This window comes from Pezoporus occidentalis, unplaced genomic scaffold, assembly GCF_034315485.1.
Source record: "Pezoporus occidentalis ecotype Australia unplaced genomic scaffold, CSIRO_AGI_Poc_V1 ctg33, whole genome shotgun sequence".
Classification (NCBI taxonomy): Eukaryota; Metazoa; Chordata; class Aves; order Psittaciformes; family Psittacidae; genus Pezoporus; species Pezoporus occidentalis.
Genome location: NW_026915268.1, coordinates 1,135,737 through 1,144,157, shown reverse-complemented (window position 1 = coordinate 1,144,157; position 8,421 = coordinate 1,135,737). Strand labels below are relative to the sequence as shown.

The window sequence follows — 8,421 nt, the reverse complement described above, 5'->3', positions numbered from 1 at the left end:
AACAAATCTGTATTTTTATTCCTTCATCACCACCTTCCTTCTGTTCATTTACTTTCACAACCACCATGTGACAAGAGCAATTTCTTGTTATGTGATTATAACATGCTTTTATTGCTCAGTCTATTCCATAATCTATAATAATTTCATTTAATTCTTCCCCTTGCAAGTACAGATCAGGTCTATTCTAAGAAAGCAAGCCATGTTGAAAACATGTCTTAAAAGCAATACAGAAGGATTCCACATCACCCATGACCTGTAACAGACAGAAAAGTGTTTAGGACAAAATACAGTCACATTAAGGAAGGGGGGGGGGGGGGGGAAGAAAAAGACATAGATTCTAATGTCTCATCCAAGCTCTTGCCAGGCTGCCAAACCGTTGTAGTAATGGAACAGCAAGAGCTGAACTCAAACTGTGTCTCAACAGCATTTTCAAGCAAATCTCTATTCCAAGCATAAGCAGAGCCTTTGAGGAAGATAACATACAGAACCATTTAAACTGACCTTTTTTAAATCTTTTTTATGATATTAATAGGCTTATTGGGAGTTCATTTTCCACCAGAAAGATTTGTATTGGTCTGGATAACTTTAGTTGGGCTTCTATGCAGAGCAATCAGATTTTGCTGGTGACAGCACATATATGTCGTCATTTCAGCTGCAGCCCTCCAGGCTTTCGGACTACCGAAACACAATCATTCTATATTCAGAACATCAAGCACTTCTGTTAGACCGTGATAGCAGGAGGAAATCTCCCGATTCTTTTCTTTGCAAATGCCTTCAGGCACTATAGATTGGTAGTTTAAGAAGAAAGACAGCCTGAGCCATGGCTTTAACTTGTAAACAGTGTCTTTGAATGAGCAAAGTTCTGAGTTTGTCTCCAGTAAAGCGAACTTACTTTGCTGTTTACTTTAGGCATTTTTGTGCGAGATTTACCAAGTAGGAATGGATTTCCTGACAGTCTCTGCACACTTGCCCTTTACTGAACCAAGCAAAACTGACAGAATTTTGTTTTCAATGTCAGGGTCAAAGAAAAGGGGTCAAAGTGCATATCTGGATTAGGTGCATTTCTTTTCAATCTTATTCAATATGCTGTAGTAAGTGAAAATTAAAACACTAGAATTTCCAGTATGTCAAGAGGCAGAATGAGAAGGCTCTGGTATTTTGTTTCTGGCTGCCTTGTTGGTGCACTTCTGTCATTATGCATGAGTGACTGACACTTCCAAATGAAGCAGATGAAGGTTCCTTTAAAAACAAAGATTCTACACATTATTAAAAAGGCATTGTTTATATTTTATTAGATAACCAAAATTAAATCCTGCATGGTGCTTTCCTCCCCAAGATCTCAGTGTATTTTACAAGAAAAATCCCAAACCGATTGTGATCATATTTCTTATTACCGGTTGAGGAAATGACAGTGCAACAGCTGATGCGTGGATAGACTCCACAACTCATTAAAGTTGTAAAGTAGGTATGCTTTCTATTCAGCACTGAGGATCATGGAGGATAAGTCCCCCAAAAACATGCGCACCTTAACGTCATTTCCCCTTTACATTTATCCTCTAAGGTTATACATATGCATGAGGTTGCACAACATGCCTATACATATTCATGTCCTATCCCCGCTTCCTATTGTAATGAGCTAAGAAGTCCTTTGCGCCTGCACAGTGTCTCCTAGTGGTCGTGGGCGAGGGTCTCAAGATGAAGCAAATGAGTCTTCCTCGAGCCTGAACTTTTCACCTCTAGTCATTAAGCATGCTCCCTGGAGGCTTGCTCATTTTCCAAACATCAGAGTCAATTTCAGCCTGGCTAGGTGTCCAAAGGACTGGAATCAAGTCACGGTCCCTACTTCTTAACAATAGCTATGTCCTTATATCGTGTTCTAGCATACATGGAGGTGTCCAAAGGACTGGAGTCAAGTCACAGTTCCTACTTCTTAACAATAGCTACGTCCTTTTATCTTGTCCTAGCATTGTCATGAATGAGCAATGATATTGTTAAGCAAGCAGCCTGATCTACCCCCTTGTACATTGCAAGTACAATAAGAATTGTACTTGCAAAGCAGTAACGTTGTTAAGTAAACGGTTTGACCTATCCCCTTGTACATTGCAAGTACCATAAGCATGAGCAAGCAGTAACGTTGTTAAGCAAGTGGCTTAACCCTAACCCCCCTGTACATTTGTTAACCCTTTGCATCAGTCCCCCTTTTTCTATAAAGTTAGCAAATTCTTTTACTAATACATAGATTTTTCTCCTAGTGAGCTTGTATGAAAGGTATCTCTTAGCTCTTTACTATGTATCTTTGACAACGAAGTCAGAGCTGTTACTCGTTACAACATTCTCCAATTCCAAACAAATAACACAACAGAGAGTATGAAGCTTATACCAACTAATATTAAAAGAACAATGATAGGGTGAAGTAACGTATTTAGAACGCCAGTTGCGGTGGGTGACCATCCAAAAATTACATCCCACCAGCGATGATTCGTTGTCTTGCCTTATCCTTAGAAGAACCCTATTTATTTTCTCCATATCATGAGGAACAGTAATTAAGGTTTTCTTTCCACTTTCTTGGACCTCCTTTAAGATACCAATTAAGTCTTGTTGTTTTATCAGCTGTCTTATTAATGTGAGGTTCATCCCAATTGGTGTAGGTGATAATTTGTGATCTGTAGTATAATTAGATTTTAGTAACTGGTGGGATACAACTGGTGCTAAATATGAGAAGTCACATTTAATAATTTTAACAAAGTTAGAAATGCAAATATTGGAATGATTTTTAGCAGTTATGTTATCATTATCTATCCTTATAAAAGTACAAGCAGTTCTTAGGCATACGCAGCCTTGGCCAATATATGTAAGTAGGTTTTTGAGTAGTATCTGGATGAGCTTCAAAATGACAGATGCCTTGCTCCACATCAAGGCGTATGTCTTCAACATCAATTGTGTTACTTTCACAAATAAACCCTTGTTGTTCTTGTGTAATGCAAGACTCTAAATTTACAGTCTGCCATTTCTTAACTACCATTCAAGCCCCCATTCTATGCTTGAAAGGGTAAAGAACTGTTCCTTTATGGTTTAATCTTAATGCAATAATGGTGTAAATAACATAAATAGTGGCATTTTGTATAGTGAGCACAAAAACCGTAGCTGTGTTTGTAGTGGGGTTATAGGTGAAATTTACCAGGGTCCACCAAGATTGAAGTTTTCTTTCCAAATCATTAGCATTATCCCAGCCAACTTTTCAAATTCAACAGGAAAAAAACACCTTCACTCCCTTCCCTGATAATTAAGGTGGCTATAGACTGCATCCACAGTTGTTTTGTATACAGCTAAGAGCAAAGGATATATTATCCTGAGCTATCCCAAGTGTATCTAGAAGTAATTTATGGTCCTGTTCCTCAGTTCTTTTCCATTTCAGTAGTACTTCTGAGGTCTGCCATTGGCTAGTTCCTAATGCAAATAAGGAAGACTGCAGTGGCTGCCTTAATTTTGTTAATTCGCTGGTTGCAGTGGCCAATTTATTCATTAGTATTTCTGAATCAATCCCATTTAAGACCCCTAAACCTGTTCCTAATATTCCAGTTAGATCTCTTCTTACCCTGTCCTTGAAAGGTGCTTGTTTTTGTAGCCATGTTGTCCAGCCTTCAGAGCACATCTTTATGAAAGGCAAACAACCTGGTTGGATTTTGGAGATATTGATTTGCATTGTTAACTCAACACGCTTAAGGGACCATTCTGGGTTGAACTGTATTTGTTGTTGGCCTGTATTCCTTACTACATATGGGCCTATTTCATAGATTTTGGGTTCAAGCTTAATTGGGGCTCGGGTACTTATCTTTGGAGTTTGGATAGTAGTAGTAACTACTTTAATTGGCACTATAGTGGTAGTGCTTGAGTTAACATGTATTTTAAATTTAAATGATATTCCTCTTGTCTTCTGAGCCCAGAGACAGACTACTTTGACATTCTGTGTTAATGTAAAATTAAGACAGCAATCTGTTTTATTTATTTGGTTACAAATTGTTACCTGTTTATTAGTCGGGGTACTTATACTAATTTGTGTTGGTTTCCTATAGGTAATTTTATTCCGACCTTTTAGTGTTCTACATACTATACCCTCTTTCTTACAATCTAATCAATATCCTACATTGATTGTCTCTCCCACAGTCCCTTGAATTATTCTTTGTCTCCCGGTTTAGAAGGAGATGGGTAGTTGGTTTGATTACCACGTAAAACTATTATAGACAGGGTTAGATGCTGAATACTTAATTGTGATCCCATATATCTGGTATATCCAGGGAGGGCTTGGCCCCACAGGTCAGATCCCTCTCCCCCTTGGCATATAATGATTACATATAAGACAATTTTTGGCATTTCTATCTATAATATATCTATCTTGTTTGAATAAATTTTAGTTTTAATTGATTACCGCCTGGTGTTTCTTTCCAAGGGGCCTTTGAAGCCTTCTTGAGTATGATGAATCTGGGCTCCCTGTTCTTTGATTTTAACAGCCATGAAAGTTGTAAGTAATACCTGAAATGGTCCTTTCCACCTTGGTTCAAGATCTTCACCTGCAGGTTTGAAGGATTTTATATATACATAGTCTCCAGGTTGTATGTTATGTACTGGGCTATCCAGTCCCCTGCTCCGAGTTCCAGCCGAAGTTTTTCAATCTTTCTGAGTTGTTTTCCTAATTCTATTATGTAGGTATTCATAATTTCCTCCCCTGTCTGAGGAGATGTTCCTTGCTGAGCCCCATATGGTCTTCCATATAGAATTTCGAAGGGACTCAACCCTTCTCATGTTTTTGGTTTAGTTCTAATCCTTAATAGGGCCAGTGGAAGTGGCCTGAGGCCAGGGTAGACTGGCTCCCTGACATAATTTCACAATTTGCTGTTTAATTAGATGATTCATTTTCACCACTTGACCGCTTGATTGGGGGTGATAAGGAGTATGAAGTTGCCAATCAATACCCAAATGCTTATTAATTTGTTGTAACACATTTGAAATGAAGTGTGGTCCCCTGTCAGATGACATAGTGGCTGGGACTCCAAAGTGTGGTATTATTTCCTGTAACAGTGCTTTTGTAACCTCCTGGGCCTTTGCAGTTCTAGTTGGAAAGGCTTCTGGCCAACCTGAAAAGGTATCTGTTAACACCAATAAGTATCTATATCCCCCTTTTCTTGGCAGTTCCGTGAAGTCAATCTGCCATTGCTGTCCTGGCCCATTACCTCTCCCAGTTTGGCCTATTTTTTGGCCTATGGTTGTGTTGTTTTTGGAATTTGTTTGGAGGCAGAGATCACATTGATGATTTACTTGTTGGATAGTGGTATACAGGTTTCTAGCCATAATTTCTCTTTTTAGATATTTATGTAGGGCATCCACCCCCCCAGTGTGTTTTTTTATGTTCACCCCTTACTAGGGACCATAACAGGTAAGAGGGGACAATTATTTTTCCCTGTGCTGTGCTAGCCCACCCTTCCTCATTGAAGGTTCTGCCTTGGTCTGTAATTAATTTCTAATATTCCTTATCATAATTTGGCTTACCTTCCAGGGAAATTTTCCCATCTGGAATTAAGGCTCCTTCTACTGTCATCTGACCTTTTGCCACTTCTTTTGCCTCCCTCTCTGCCAGTTCATTTCCCTCCTCCAATTCTGAGCTCACCTTCTGGTGTGCCTTGATGTGCATAATTGCTGCCTTCTCAGGCAGTTGGAGGGCTTTCAACAGTTGCACTATTTCTTGTGCATGTTTGATGTTTTTCCCTTTCAAGTTCAACAGTCCTCTTTCTTTCCAAATGGCTCCACATGCATGCACAACCCCAAATGCTTATCTCAAGTCTGTATAGATGTTTATATTCTTTCCTTTTGCTATTTCTAAGGCTCTAGTCAGAGCAATCAGTTCTGCTTTTTGTGCAGAGGTGTTTATTGGCAAAGGTCCAGATTCTATTACCTCTCTGCAGGTGGTAACAACATATCCAGCATGTCATTTTCCACTGATGACATAGCTGCTCCCATCAGTAAACCAGGTTTCTGCGTTGTCCAAAGGGGTATCCTTCAGGTCTGGACGGCTGGAGTATGTGGCCTCAATGGTTTCCAGGCAATCGTGGTGTACCGCTTCTCCTTTGTTTCCACTAAGGAAAGAAGCTGGGTTGACAATGTTAGTCACCACTATTTCTACATCATCTTGTTGCACCATGATGGCTTGGTATTTCAGAAATCTTTGTGGAGAAAGCCAGTGCCCACCCTGCATTTCCAGCACTGCGAACACTGTATGGGACATTAGCACAGTTATTTTCTGACCCAAAGTGAATTTACGTGCTTCTTGAATGTTTAGCATGACTGCTGCAACAGCTCTGAGGCATCCTGGCCACCCTTTGGCTGCTGCGTCTAACTGCTTAGACAGATAAGCAACTGCTTGTCGGTATGGACCCAAGTTCTGTGCCAGTATCCCCAAAGCAATCCCTTGTTTCTCATGGAAGAATAGAAAGAAGGGTTTACTCACATCTGGAAGTCCTAGAGCTGGAGCTGACATGAGAGCATTCTTCAGCTGGTTGAAGGCCCATGTGGCCTCCTTTGTCCACTGGAGGTCTCTGTTTCCATTGGCAATGAGTGCACACAGAGGCTTTACAAGCAATCCGTAGCTGTAAATCCACAACCTACACCATCCCGTCATACCCAGGAAGGTCAGTAGTTCTTTTATTGTCCGGGGTTTTGGGGTTTGACGTATTGCTTCCTTACGATCTTGTCCCAGAGTTTGTTGTCCAGCACTAACCTCATAGCCCAAGTAAATCACTTTCTGTTTCACTACCTGAGCCTTTTTCTTAGACACCCTGTATCCCTGAAGTCCCAGAAAATTTAAGAGGTTTACTGTCCAGGCTATGCAAGCCTCTTCTGTCTGGATGGCTACTAGGGTGTCGTCTACATACTGCAGTAGCTTCCCTTCTCCTGGCTGAGCTTCCCAGGATTCCAAATCTTTGGCAAGTTGTTCTCCAAACAGCACAGGACTGTTTTTAAATCGCTGAGGCAACACTGTCCACGTGAGCTGGGTTTTGCACCCACTCTTAGGGCTTTCCCATTCAAATGCAAAGATTTTCTGGCTGGCTTTGTAGAGAGGGACACAAAAGAAGGCATCTTTCAGATCTAAAACAGTAAACCAAGTTAACTCCGGTGTCAAGCATGTTAATAGGGTATATAGATTTGCTACCACAGGGTAAAGGTCCTCAGTTATTTTGTTAACAGCTCATAAGTCCTCATAAGTCACTCGGTGCGACCCATCAGGTTTACAAACAGGTAAAATAGGGGTGTTAAAATCAGACTGGCACTCCTTAACAGTCCTAATTGTAGGAATTTTTCAATTATTGGGCAAATTCCTTCCCTATCTTCCTTCTTCAGGGGGTATTGTTTAATCCTGGCTGGCTGTTTTCCCTTCTTGAGCTTAATCTGTATCGGGGGTGCAGTTTTGGCCCTTCCAGGTATGTTCGTAGCCCATACCCCTGGGAATACCTGTTCTCGTATATCCTCTCTAACTTTTTCCTCTGCCTGATGAGTGATTAAAACTAAACATCTCTATATATTGTTGGTCATTTACTTCTAAAGTGATCTCGCCTCCTTTGAAGGTAATGGTTGCTCCCAAATGTTCCAATAAATCTCTCCCTAGGAGAGCTTTTGGGGAGTTAGGCATATATAAGAATTTATGAATGCCCCATTGCTTTTCCAATTGATATTTCAATGGTTTACAAAAATACACCTTTTCACTTTGACCACTTGCCCCTTTTACCATAATGTAATCATTCCCTACAGGCATTAAAGCTTTGTTCAACACTGAATATGTCACGCCTGTATCAACTAAAAATTCTACTTCTTTTCCTGTTTCCCCTAGCTTCATTGTAACCAGCAGGTCTGCTAGGGAAGATTCCCCCAGTCCCCTTCATTCTTCTTTCACATGTGCGACCACCCTTCTCTTACTTGTAGTTGTCCTATTTGTATGATGATTTCTTCTGTTCTCTGGGCACTCATTCTTCCAGTGTCCAAATTTCTTAGCATAGCACACACTGATCTTTACCCAACTGGGGTCCTGTCTCCATCCTCCTTCTTTTTCTTCTTCTACTACTGCCACCAATCTCCACATTCCCTGCTTATAGCCTTCCTCCCGACTACTAAATACTCGCCAAGCCTCATCTAATAGGATCTCTAGATTCCTTCCCTCTGTCAGCCGTAACTTTTGAAGCTTTCTTCTAATGTCCCCAGTAGATTATCCTAGACAGAGGGATACTAACTGTTGTACCCCTACTTCCAGTCCTGGATCTAACAGTGTGTTGTGAAGCATGGTATCTCTTAATCAGTCTAAAAATTCCGATGGCGATTCCGAAGGGCCTTGTTTTACTGCATATAATGCTGACCAATTTATAGTTTTTGGTATAGCCC

General features: G+C 40.5%; 1 long non-coding RNA gene across 1 annotated transcript; it reads right to left on the bottom strand.

Moving 5' to 3' along the window:
* Nucleotides 1–5,092: 5,092 nt before the first annotated feature.
* Nucleotides 5,093–6,893, bottom strand: LOC134169071 (uncharacterized). Its single transcript, XR_009966747.1, has 3 exons — nt 6,500–6,893; nt 5,599–6,141; nt 5,093–5,132 (listed from the first exon to the last, which is right to left on the bottom strand). It is a non-coding gene; the product is annotated as an uncharacterized LOC134169071 (long non-coding RNA).
* Between the last annotated feature and the right edge of the window lie 1,528 nt (nt 6,894–8,421).